Raw genomic sequence first — 14,003 nt, forward strand, 5'->3', positions numbered from 1 at the left:
TGCGGTCCAACTGTCTGAGTTTATTTTAACCTTTTTAATGGAACTTGTGTCAAGTTTTCAATAAATTGTATATTTTTAACCACTATCAAATCCAGTCTCCATTTGGTGTGCAAATGTAAGAGGGCATTTGGTCACAAAGTTACTGTGCCCCTGAAGTGCAAACCATTCAACAAATCACTCGATACAAAAACATTTTTAAGATCACAGCAACAATTTAAAAAGCAGTATTACATTTTAGAAAACAAAACAAAATTTCAGGAACCAAAGCTTAAAAAAGAAAAAAACATTTCAGAAAACAAAATTCATTTCCAGAAAAGAAAAGAAATTAAAAAATGAAAACATTTCAGAAAACAAAATTAATTTCCAGAAAACAAAATGAAATACAAAAAAATGAAAACATTTCAGGAAAAAATGAAATATTAAAAAATGAAAAACATTTCAGAACACAAAATTAATTTCCAGAAAACAAAACGAAATCTTCAAAAATGAAAAACATTTCCAAACCGGAAGAGGCAGGTACTATGGGAGAACGCTGATTGGATGATGATGTTTGTCAATCATTTGAACTGAAAAGTATTTTAAATGAAGCGATGCCGGATTTTATCGTCCAAACAACAATGTACCATAATAATCCACATATTTCCCATTTACATATTAAATCAAAAATGTAGCAAACGGATAATGAAGGTTTAAATTATTTTTTGAATATTTCGTCTGAAGCAGAACTTTTCACCCGGAAGTAGTTTGTGTGGATGACGTCCGTTCTGCAGGTAAACAATGAAAGGGAAGGATGATAAAACGTTAACTTAAACGTTAATCTTTGAATATTTACTATTATCTATTATTTCACAGAGTTTGTACCAACTGGAAACCTGTGAATTGCCGTGCCTAAAACTGCGCATTCCCGTCTCTGAGAACGAGCGCGCAGTTGCGGGGACAGGATTTAGAGGAAGAAAGCAGAGAGTGGGGTGGGGGTGGGGGGTTGTGGGTGTTAGAGTTAAATAATTATCATTTGCTTGCACACTATAATCTCTATAAAATGTTAGTCTCATTTCTATCTTTCAGTAAGAAAACAATGACTTGAAAAGCTCTGATTATACGAGAATATGATGTTCCTGTTGTTTCTGATTAAATGACCCACATTCATGTCTGCAACCTTCAGTTTTCAATAAAAGAAGGCTCCATGCACTAGGATGGCGGAACTCCTCTGTGACAGTTCGCGCTGTCACAGACCGATTCTCCTTCTGCAGAAGTCTAGCAAAAGTTCTCATCTCCTGTGTGGTTCTTCTCTTTATTAAGGAAAAAGTCAGAACCCTGACATCTTGGTGCCGTGACCCGGATCTCAACATACCCACCGGTGGTGGACTGAGGATGACGCGCTGAAGCCGTGATCACGCCCGGACAATATAGGCTGTCCGGAAGAAAGTCCCGGGAGGTGAATTCTTCGCCGGGCCAGCGTCATAGGTCTAACCCTCATCTGCCAGCGGTGGCTTGACGAGATCCGACCGGAAGTGATGAACCACAGGACTGAGTGAGTTTTGCATACGATCACAGTGTTGAAAAATAAAATAGCAGAAAAAGGTTTCTGGCTAAAACGGGTAACCAGTCCCAAGCGCAAAGAATAAAATAGCAGACAAGGTTTCTGGCTAAAAAGGGTAACCAGTCCCAGCGCAAAAAGTAAAAATAGCAGAAAAGGTTTCTGGCTAAAAAGGGTAACCAGTCCCAGCGCAAAAAGTAAAAATAGCAGAAAAGGTTTCTGGCTACGGGTAACCAGTCCCAGCATGCAAAAGTAAAAAAAAAAAAAAAAAAAAAAAAAAAAAAAAGCACTAAAAAGAAGGAGAGGTATTTTAGAGACCCTCTCTGGAGTACTCCTGTAAAAAGGCAGTACAGGTGGCAGGGAACATTAAAAAATAAAAATTTTAAAAGTGAAAAATATATAAAATTGTATTACTATATACACACTCATATTTATAGATGCATTTTATTTCCATTTTTTTTTTTTCCTTCCTTACCGCATAAATATCAAAGTGACCTTGGTGTCGGAGATTCAAGCTAGTTCGATCTCCCTGGACCAGGAACTCGGGACATAGCGTGCCATACCTCCTGGTTGGCCAAGGTCACCAAAGTAATCTCGGATTGTTTGCATCTTTTTCCTGTCATTGTATAATAAATTTATATATTTTCGCATAAATATCCAAGTGACCTTGGTGTCGGAGTTTTGAGCTAGTTCGATCTCCCTGGACCAGGAACTCGGGACATAGCGTGCCATACCTCCTGGTTGGCCAAGGTCACCAAAGTAATCTCAGAGTTTTTGCATCTTTTCGACAACCTCAAAAGTGTGGACTGCAGACGGTTAAAATTGATTTGTGTTTAAATTCAACGGCCTACAGTTGTGACTATGGGTATTAACTTGAGTAAATCCCCTGACGGGGCTCCTTTACAGGGGGACGAAAAATATATATGGTGCAAAAAGACCCAAAACAGCCTACAATATATGTTAAAATAAAAGATAAAGTATGGTGTGAAAGGACAACTAAAAAACAAAGAATAGAAAAAAGTAGTTGTTAAACTAGAGACAGTATGAGTGAGATAATGCAGCTGCGTGTGCCTGAGTGAAATTCTGTTGTCGCAGTAGGCGTGCATGTGTGTGTGTGTGTGTGTGTTGGTGTGTGTGTGTGTGTGTGTGTGCGTGTGACCATGAGAGAGAGAGAAAAGAGGAATTCAAATAAAATAAGGAAAACATGACTAGTCTTACATTAAAAGATTCATTTCAGTGAAATGGTTTATTTTGCTAAGTGTTAATTGACCATTAGTTGTTGTGCATTTTTTGCTTTTATTTTATTTAGGAGAGAACTGGTTAAAAGTAATTTTATGTGTTAGCCTGTGCTTTGTCTGTGTGTTAACAAACTAGTTGTGGTTTGGTGTGTGAATGGTGTTTTTGTTGGACAGGCTTTTAAACTGTAATTCAGACATTAAAATGTGAATTGGAGAGAACTTTTGTAGCTCAGAAACAAAACAGAAGACAAAAAAAAAAGAAATCTTGGTTATCGGTTCTGAAGCAGAGAAAGAGATAAGGTTTTTATTATCTGTCAACCAACTGTATGTGAGAGTAAGAAACCTTGGTTTGATGTTAGATGCTGACCTTAGCTTTGACCAGTGCTGAAATCTTAATTCATGCTTTTATCACATCAAAAACAGAATACTGTAATGCCCTCCTTTCTGGTGTAAAGAAAACCCTTCTTATCACATGCAGCTAGTCCAGAACTCTGCTGCACGCCTTATAACCAGAACCAGGACGAGAGGGAGCACATTCCACCAATCTTAGAATAACTACACTGGCTCACCCTCAGCTTTAGGATCAATTTTAAGATTTTTAGATAGTTTATAAGAGTTTTCATGTTTTTGGTCCTTTTTATTTCAGACTTGCTTTTAGCTTTTGAACCCCCCATAGCCCGTAGGTCCTCAGGCGCGGGCCTGCTGAAGGTCAGAACTAAAATCCACGAATAGGCCTAATTAAATGTTATATTAAAATTTATTACATATTTACAGTATTTGTTTAATGCTAATGTTGTACTTTTTATGTCTTACCTTGTTCCAATTTATACTTTAGGTGTTTTAGACATGTTAATGCACTTTTTAGCATTAATTTATTTTAATTCATATTTTCATATATTAGCTGTTTTTTATATTTTAGCTCTTTTACTTATTACTTCTCTTCTTTAAGCTTTTTATATTAATTTCTCTTTTATTTTTGTTTGTTTTTGTGTATGTAATTAGGTTCTATAGAAATAAAATTAATTTAAATTTTAATGCAAAAACACAGAGCCATATGACAGCCCCTTACATTTTACTCCAAAAAGCTTGATCCTGTCTACCACCATGTGTGTGTGTTTTTTTTTTTTTGCCAAACAATGGTAACGTAGAGGAATGAAAACTTCCACAGGCAAACCCATTACCCACGCACAACTTTTACTTAACCTTTTACAAGCCATAAAGGCCCCATCAAGGTTAGCAGTTTGTAAATGTGCTGCACACACTGCAAACACAGACACAATCTCAATAGGGAACAGGCTTGCTGATAAAATTGCAAAACAAGCTGCAGGAGGACACCACAACACAGGAACATACTCTGCAGAAACAGAAAACACACAACTCATAGACACTAGCATCTTGCATGACATGCAAAGCAGCTCCACTGCAGGAAAAGAAATTGTGGTTATCAAAAGGAGCAGAAATAAATGAAAAACAAAAAGAATTAGACTGTGCAAGACACTGGCTTAGGAAGCAGATAAACGTAAAAAAGATATCCAGGCTGCTAAAAACAAAAAAGCAAGCAAGTCAAAAGAAGCAGGGACTCCTATCACCATGTTTGTACGTCCAGAAGATAACGAAACCCAGCTCTGCGGCAGACGCCATCAGGCTGCGGGAGTAGCCGACATGCTACAGTCAAAAACTGAGGAAACACCCGCAGTAAAACGCTTGTCCCTAACCAGTCCCCGTGTCTCCCTTTCATTATACCCAGACCTTACCTCTCTGCCCCCACCTCCACCCCCACCTGAGCCCCCTACTTACGACTTTAGAGACAGATCTGAGCTAAAGCCTCCGCTAAGATATCGGGCTGAGAGAACAGAAACATATCCAATGATTCAGGTGGCTAACCCAAATCCAGGCAATAGAGGGCCCGAACACCTTTATGTGTTCCGACCCTGGACCCTAGAAGAAGCTCGAAGGGCTGTTGAAGGGCTGACTCCCATTGATGAAGATGTAGAGAAGTGGATAGAAGATATGAGAGATCTTATACTTTCGTACAGACTAAATGGGTATGAGGCTGGCCAAGCAGCCCAAACATCAGTGGGAAAAAATTGGGCTAGAGTAAGAGGGGATTATACAGGCAGAGATGGTCAAAATGAAGTTTTTCCTGCCCCTGTCGATGCACTGTCTAGCAGCTATGACAGAGCCTGGACAGTTTTGGAGGGCAGGATTAGAACAATATTCAGGAAGAAAGCAAACTACTCCCACCTTGCAGGGATAAACCAAAAAACAGGGGAGCTGGTAGACGATTTTGCTCTCCGCTTTGAAAAAGAATTTAAGATCCACAGTGGCATTACACACAGTGAGGACCCGGCCTCAGCTTACCAACAACAGTTAAAAAATGGTCTCCTGAAAGCATTGCGACCAGAAATTAGTGAATGGGTTCGTACCCATCACGTTGAATCTGATGACAGCTCAGTACCACAAACCATGACATGGGCCCGTCACGCTGAAAGAATTACAAAAGAAAAGAAAAACCCTGATGTGTTTTTCACCTCAGATGCTCTTCCACACTCTGCAGTGTTTTTCCACGGACCCACACCTCGCGGGCGAGGGCGTGGGCGTGGGCGAGGCAGAGGACGTGGTAATCCCAGGGGAAGAAAAGGCCCTAATCGCTCAGAAGACTGTTGGTGCTGTGGTGGCCACGGCCACTGGTCAGCAGAATGCCCAAACAACAAACAAGGTCCGAATCACGGACAACCCTGACACTCCACTCCCTTCCGTCCAAGCATTACCATTTGTCAAACCGTTATCAGCCTGTTCATGCTGCTGTTAAAATGAGACGCAGTTCTTGTCTGTTTGACTTTCAATGTGTTTTTTTTTTCACAATTTTTATTTTTTAATTTTTATTTATTTTATTTTTTTTTCTGATTTTTTCCTACTCTCATGCCTGGCTCTACTGAAACCATTGATGATTTACATGATTGTTTGGAGAAAGCTGTGAGAACAAAGGAACGCATTAAGTCTGCCTCCAGTTCTCTCCTCCCCACAGACTCTGCATCCCGACCAGAAGACCTCTGTCGGTGACCTGCTTTACTCGAAGGCCATTCAACGGACTGATTGGTCACACCCGAGGTGGACGGGACCCTTCAAGGTTCTCCTCGCTATGCTAACTGCAGTACGAATTGCTGTGCGACCCTCCTGGATTCACGTAAGCCACTGTAAATTGCTGAGAGCATATGAGACTGACAGTTTGAGACGCATCCCTGGTTGAAGTCCAACTACGAAGTGTGACACTACTCCTGGCGAAGGGCGCTCCCTGGTGTGTTTCCTCTAGCCCTCCTCTCTTCCAGCTACAGTGAGCTTCGAACCAGCTAACATGGGTCCAGCTATTGCTCGTGGTTTCGTCTTTTACTTTTATTCCCTCTTCCTCTGGAGATATCATTCACATCATCAGTGAGGTCAAGGCCCTTAAATCACACATTTCTTCTCAGATGACTAACGCCTACTGGTCTGGGTCCCCACTTTATTGGCTTACTTCTGGTGGAGTGTACTGATAAAACTAGTCACTCCGGTCCTCTGTGTGTTGTTTTTCTTTTTTTTCTTTTCGTCACCTGTTTGATTCCATGTGTCAAATGAATGATCGCTGTCAGGCCGACTCTATCAGCACCATGCCCACAATTAACCTAATTCGCATCCGCTCGTGGTTGAAACTGGTCTTTACAGATTTATTTTATTGTTTTTCTTTTGTTTGATTTGATTTTTTTATTTTTCTTTATTTCTTAATTTGTTTCTTGTTCTATGTAACTTTAATTAATGAAATTGTGCCGAGGTCTGGACTGGTGATGCATGCGTATCCTTAGTGGTGGCTGCTGAGGGGCACAGAGCCGTTGATGAGTTTTGCCCTCCCTGACAGCTCAATGAATGTTTCACACAGACGGTATAAGTTTAGCCCTGGAGGTTTTCGCATCAACACTCATGTATCACCTACCACCTCTGATATGCTCATTTCTTCAGGTTTGTACCTTCCCCTTATAGTGTTCATGACGTGTTTGAAATGATAAAAAGGGAGGGATGTTAGAGTTAAATAATTATCATTTGCTTGCACACTATAATCTCTATAAAATGTTAGTCTCATTTCTATCTTTCAGTAAGAAAACAATGACTTGAAAAGCTCTGATTATACGAGAATATGATGTTCCTGTTGTTTCTGATTAAATGACCCACATTCATGTCTGCAACCTTCAGTTTTCAATAAAAGAAGGCTCCATGCACTAGGATGGCGGAACTCCTCTGTGACAGTTCGCGCTGTCACAGACCGATTCTCCTTCTGCAGAAGTCTAGCAAAAGTTCTCATCTCCTGTGTGGTTCTTCTCTTTATTAAGGAAAAAGTCAGAACCCTGACAGTGGGCACGGCCAGCAAGTGAATCGCGCAGGGATTGTAAAAACGTAAAACCCGCTGCCCGTCACTCACGATTTTCGCCGACGTTTAACGCCTCGTGACTAAACAAAGGGCACCAATGAGAGTGTGCACACCGACGCGAAAAAACGCCACGCGCCAAAGCGTCAAAAAAAAAAAAAACGCCTCGGGTTCGTTTTTTTTTTTCGACGCGTCGCGTCGAAATCTATTCGACCAATGAGAATGGCGCTTTTGCACACGTGTCTGGAGCTTCTGAAGTAACAGTAAAACACAACTTGGGGGCGATCAAACACAAAACTGCCTTGCTGAGCACACATACCAGCGAAGAAGATAGACGCCGAGTAGCGTCAACACTGCCGCAAAGAAATAATGACGGACATTCTAAAATATCCCCTTACCAAGCACCAGTTGGAGCTACTGATGCTTGAAATATTCATGTTTTCTTTGTTTGATTCTGACAAGCGCGTAAATACTTGCTCTCTTCTTCTGAGTGAAAAGCGACTTTAAGAAGCGTAAAGTTGCGCAGCGCCACCTTGTGTACAGGAGTATTTCTGTTTACATTAAGCGCCATCTAATGTCAGGGAATGAAATTGCATGTTCGCTCGGCTCACCGTCAGCGAAAATCGCCTGGGTGTGAACACAAAAAACGTGGCGAAAAACGCTGGCGAATAACGCCTGGCAAATATTCGTCCCGGTGTGTACGGGCCTTGAGTGTGTGTTTGGCTCCATGTCTGCATGTGAGCAGTCTGTCTCACATCTACAGAACATTCAGACCTACGATCAAGTTTAACGTCTCAACGCCTGCATGAAGCAGAAACTCCCCACATATAAACCAGACTAGACCATCAGCAAAACTACCACGAGAAATACTCATCATTTATTAGCAACAGCATAACAATGTTATTAAATAGAATCCACATGTTTATTGTACTTTAAAACTGTTGAAATTACATCAAATGCACACATTTATTTGTATATTTAGTTTTAAACAAATTGTCGCGGACAAAGTTTAACTGGGTGGCTGTTGGGCCGCGTTAAAAGTTCTGGAGTTCACTAAACGCATCATGCAGAGATCTGATTGGCTCTCAGTTCTGTCACTCAGCCTGTTGTTAGGTAGTTTGGACCAATGGGGTTCAGCTATGGGCCGAATAAGGGAAATGGGAGGGCTGACGCGGGAGCAGGGGAACATAAAGTTGGGAGAAACGCTCTCGTCTCGGCGGGAGAGATTCAGGAGTTGCTGAATTAATTGTATGGCTTTTGTTGTGGTCTGCAGTAACCAGAATAAAGAACCTTTATTCCTTAACCTTTTTTGTTTTTAAGTTTTGGTTTCTGAAATTTTGTTTTGTTTTCTAAAATGTAATGCTGCTTTTTAACAATTTTTTTTTTTTAATTGTTGTGATCTTAAAAATGTTTTTGTATCGAGTGATTTGTTGAATGCTTTGCACTTCAGGGCCACCATACAAAGTGGCGTTGTTGGCAGGATCGGGTTCTTCTACTGAATTTAAGACTTGGATCTGGATTTTTTTTTTTAATGTCTTTTTTAATTTGTTTGTTTTAAAAGCAAAACAGCGGTGGGCACACCGTGGGACTTGAATAACGAGGGTGCTACACTGCAAGCCCAGCACTTCAGAGAGACTCCATCACAGCAATGGTAGATGAAGTGGAGCAGTTAAGAGACCAGGTTCGCCAGCTTCAGGAGGTCAATGATCGCCTGCTATAGCAGCAAGCTTCAGCCGGCCCGGCTAATCCCGGAGACTTTGTGGACCCACCATGCCCGGCTTTGTTGGACAGATTGATGTACCTCCCTAGGGAGCGAAAGTGTCCGGTGTTCCGGGGGCATGTGGGGGTGGGTATTGATGACTGGGTGGAGGAAGTTGAAGCTTGTGTTCGTGCTAGACGCCTAGGTGCTCTTGATAAAGCTTATTTCATCTTTGACCATTTAGATGGTGAGGCTAAAGAGGAGGTACGATATAGGCCGAGACGTGAGAGGGAAGACCCAGAAAAGATTATCAATATTCTGAAGGAGCTGTATGGATGTTCAAGTTCTTATGTAGCCTTGCAGGAGAGATTTTTCTCCAGAACAAAACAGGAGGGTGAATCCCTCCAAGAGTATTCTCATGCCCTCCTCTCAGTCATGGACAAGATTAAGCAGACCTCCCCTGAGTCTGTGCCTCAATCAGACAAACTCTTACGCGACCAGTTTATTGAACATGTCCTGGATTCAGACCTTCTTGGGAGTTAAAAAGGCTGGTGCGTTTAACCCCGCAAATGTCTATGTGGGAGGCACGGACTACAGCAATTCAGTGGGAACGTGAAGGTAGACCAGGGGAGGATCGTCGTGGTGGCCTTTATCCAGTCCCTTCTATTTGTGCTATGCAAGGTTCAAATGTGAAGCCTGGCGCCCCTCCTCCCTCAGTTGGTGTCATTGGCCCTGAACTGGTGGAGTTGCGTGCTCTAATCTTAAAGCAACAAGAGCAGCTTAATAAGCTGACTGATGCTATGGCGACATTACAGAGGGCACCGTGGCAAACTTGTCCAAACCGTGCAGCCATCATTTGTAGACGATGCCAGCAAGTGGGTCATTATGCAAAAGAATGTGATAATGAACGCGTTCGCACTCTGAGCCCTTCTACCCTATCGCCCCAACAGGCGGATAGTGGTCTTAATTCCCAGGTTGTGGGAAACTAGTTCCCTCCAGCATGCTGAGCCACACGTTGGAAGGGGACCTTACTGGCTCTAAAGGCCCGTACACACCGGGACGAATATTCGCCAGGCGTTATTCGCCAGCTTTTTTCGCCACGTTTTTTGTGTTTACACCCAGGCTATTTTCACTGACGATGAGCCAAGCGATCATGCAATTTCATTCCCTGACATTAGATGGCGCTTAATGTAAAACAGAAATACTCCTGTACACAAGGTGGCGCTGCACAACTTTACGCTTCTTAAAGGGGCTTTTCACTCAGTAGAAGAGAGCAAGTATTTACACGCTTGTCAGAATCATACAAAGAAAACATGAATATTTCAACTGGTGCTTGGTTCGGGGATATTTTAGAATGTCCGTCATTATTTCTTCGCGGCAGTGTAGACGCTACTTGGCGTCTATCTTCTTCGCTGGTATGTGTGCTCAGAAAGGCAGTTTTGTGTTTGAGCGCCCCCAAGTTGTGTTTTACTGTAACTTCAGAAGCTCCATACACGTGTGCAAAAGCGCTGTTCTCATTGGTCGTATAGTTTTCGACGCGGAGCGTCAAACCAAAAAAACGAACCCCGGGCGTTTTTTAAAAAGTGACGCTTTGACGCGTGGCGTTTTTTCGCGTCGGTGTGAACACTCACATTGGTGCCCTTTGTTTAGTCACGAGGCGTTAAATGTCGGAGAATATCGCGCGCGAAATTCGTCCCGGTGTGTACGGGCCTTAAGAGTGAGAATTCAGTTGACCCTAACTTGACCTCACTTGTTGCACAGTGCCCTAAGGTAGCTGTTAGAGTGGGAGGGGTAATTGTGAATTGTCTGTTAGACACAGGTTTAATGGTGTCCACATGGTGGAGAGCTTTTTCCTGGAGCATTTTAAGGATGACCTTCAGCACTGTCATTGGTTGCACCTACGTGTGGCCAATGGTTTGGACATTCCCTACACAGGCTACGCAGAGTTCACGGTTGAGGTGCTGGGAAAAGTAATTCCTCAGCGATGGTGGCTAGTGGTCAAAGATCCCCCAGGCCAGCCTCGTCATGCGGTGCCTGGTGTTTTAGGGATGAATGTAATCAATCAGTGCTATAATGTACTATTTGGTCAGCATGGGCCTTCTTTGTTTGATCTTCCACCCCTAGTGCATGCTTCACCTCCATGGCAACAGGCGGTAAAGTATTGTCATCAATCCTGCCGTCATCCAGTCAGAACAGGCCTGGCCAAGGTCAGAGGCCGCAGACCTATTCTAATACCGGGAGGTACAGTTAAGTTGGTAGCAGCCACTTGCGCACCACACTTTGGCAATGTCTCGTCTGTTCTGCTGGAGCCAGCTAGTAACCCGTTACCGGATGGCCTCTTGGTTTCACCTTGTATGGTCCGTGTAGAGAATGGCACGGTCTTTATTCCAGTTGTGAATGTAGCGCTCACGCAGACAAAACTGTACCCCCGCAGCATCGTGGGTAATCTAATCCAAGCCGCAGTTCAAGGGCTCCCTTCAGGGATTTTGTGAGATTCCAGAGGAGTCTGGGGTTACAGCCTCCATCAAGGTCCATGAGGGTCATGTTAGTAGTGTTGGTTAACAGTTACAGAACATTGATCTGTCTGAGCTATCGGAGACCGAACAGGAACAAGTAAGGACATATCTGTCGAGGCATGAGTCAGTTTTCTCTGCGTCTGAAAGTGATCTTGGCTGTACTAACCTGATTTCACATGACATCCCTTTGCTCGATGACAAGCCTGTCAGACAGCGATATAGGCGGTTGCCCCCCTCTGATTATGAGGCAGTGAAGGTCCACTTGAGACAGCTGTTGGATAGTCAGGTTATCCGGGAAAGTAGTAGCCCCTATGCCTCTCCTATTGTGCTGGTGCGAAAGAAGGATGGTTCCCTCCGACTGTGCATCGATTACCGGCAGCTTAATCGCAAGACTAGGAAAGATGCCTTCCCTCTTCCCCGCATTGAGGAGTCTCTGGATGCCCTTTGTGGGGCCAAATGGTTTTCCACGCTCGACCTGGCTAGCGGCTATAACCAAGTGTCGGTGACTGAGAGAGATCGCCCAAAGACTGCTTTCTGCACACCATTTGGGCTATTTGAGTTCAACCGGATGCCCTTTGGTTTGTGCAACGCACCAGCTACTTTTCAGCGGTTGATGGAGAGGATGTTTGGGGCAGAGCATTGTCAATCCCTCCTACTATATCTGGATGATATTATTGTGTTCTCTTCCAGTGTGGAGGACCACTTAAATCATCTGGATCGGGTGCTGAGTCGACTGCAGAGAGAAGGACTAAAAGTTAAGCTGGAAAAGTGTCGTTTTTTCAGGAAGGAAGTCAATTACCTTGACCATCTGGTGTCCCGTGAAGGGGTATCTACGGATCCATCCAAGGTGTCAGCTGTGGCCAATTGGCCACACCCCACAACTGTCTCCGAGCTTCGGTCCTTCCTTGGATTTGCCAGTTATTACAGGAGGTTCGTGGAGGGGTTTTCAAAGCTGGCTGCACCATTACATCGCCTGGTTGCTGAATTGGCAGGCAGAAAAGGAAAAGAACCACCCCTGGAGAGCCACTGGAGCAATGCATGTGAGGCAGCTTTCAATGAGCTTAGGAGGAGACTGGTGAGTTCACCCACTCTGGCATTTGCCAATTTAAACCTCCCGTTTATTTTTGAAGTGGATGCAAGCCATGCAGGCCTTGGAGCAGTTTTGTCTCAAGAGCAGGATGGCAGGGTTAGACCCATCGCCTATGCCAGTCGAAGCCTCAGCCCTGCAGAGAAAAACTATAGTTCCATGAAACTGGAGTTTCTTGGAATAAGTGGGCTATGACTGAAAAGTTTCGGGAGTATTTGTGGGGCCAACATTGCACTGTGTGTACTGATAACAATCCATTAAGTCATTTGGAAACAGCCAAGCTGGGGGCAACTGAGCATCGTTGGGTGGCCGAGCTGTCGGCATTCAGCTATGATATAAGATATCGACCAGGGCGGGCTAACACAAATACAGATGCATTGTCCAGGCAGCCACCCACAGCAATGACAAGGATGAGCACTGGGTCAATGTTGGAAGGAGTAGCCATCCCGGTTGCTATACATCAAGATGTTCGACAGGAGCCGCAGGTTACCCAGTCTGCCGTCTTTGCTTTTTCCTCATATACTGTAAATGATCTCAAACTGTTACAGGAAGCAGACCCAATTATTGGTGCGTTTCTTCAATTTTGGAAGAAACAGAAAGCCCCAAGTTCCAGTGCTCGGGACAAACCGTCAGGACCGGTTCGAGTACTGTTACGGCAGTGGGACAAGATCACAAGTAAGGATGGTTTGATCTTTCGAAAGGTACAGCGGCCAGATGGAGGGGAGGAGATCCTACAACTGCTGTTGCCTATGTGCCTCAAAGAAGAAGTCCTGCAGCAGCTGCATGATGACCATGGCCACCAGGGGATTGAACGCACCACTGAGCTAGTAAGGCAGAGATGTCATTGGCCAGGAATGAGCGATGACATTAAACAATGGTGCAAAGACTGTACACGATGTATCCTGGCAAAGACCTCTCAGCCCAAACTCAGTGCACCCATGGGGCATTTGTTGGCTTCCTGCCCAAACCAAATATTAGCAGTGGACTTTTCCCTTCTGGAGCCAGACAGGAGAGAGCATGTCTTGATAATGAAGGATGTGTTTTCTAAATTCACACAGGCGGTGCCTACCAGAGACCAGAAAGCCGCAACGGTGGCCAGCGCCCTTGTTCGGGAGTGGTTCTTCCATTTTGGTGTTCCCGCTCGCCTCCACTCCGACCAAGGACGCAGCTTTGAAAATGCTGTTGGCGGTCAGCTGTGTAACCTGTACGGAGTGCAGAAATCCCGGACTACACCATACCACCCCCAGGGAAATGGGCAGTGTGAGGGGTTCAATCGGAAAATGCATGACCTGTTGCGCTCACTGCCAGCAGAGAGGAAAAGACACTGGCCAGAATACCTGCCTCAATTGGTGTTCTGTCACAACACCACTATTCATCAGTCGACAAGTGAGTCACCGTACTACTTGATGTTTGGCCAAGAACCTCAACTGCCTGTCGATTTCCTTCTGGGCAGGATAGAAGAGCCAGAACTGGGCCAAGTAACTGACTGGGTGCGAGTACATCAGCGGCGCCTTGCAGTGGCCTTCCATG

Source organism: Oryzias latipes, chromosome 15, assembly GCF_002234675.1.
Source record: "Oryzias latipes chromosome 15, ASM223467v1".
Classification (NCBI taxonomy): Eukaryota; Metazoa; Chordata; class Actinopteri; order Beloniformes; family Adrianichthyidae; genus Oryzias; species Oryzias latipes.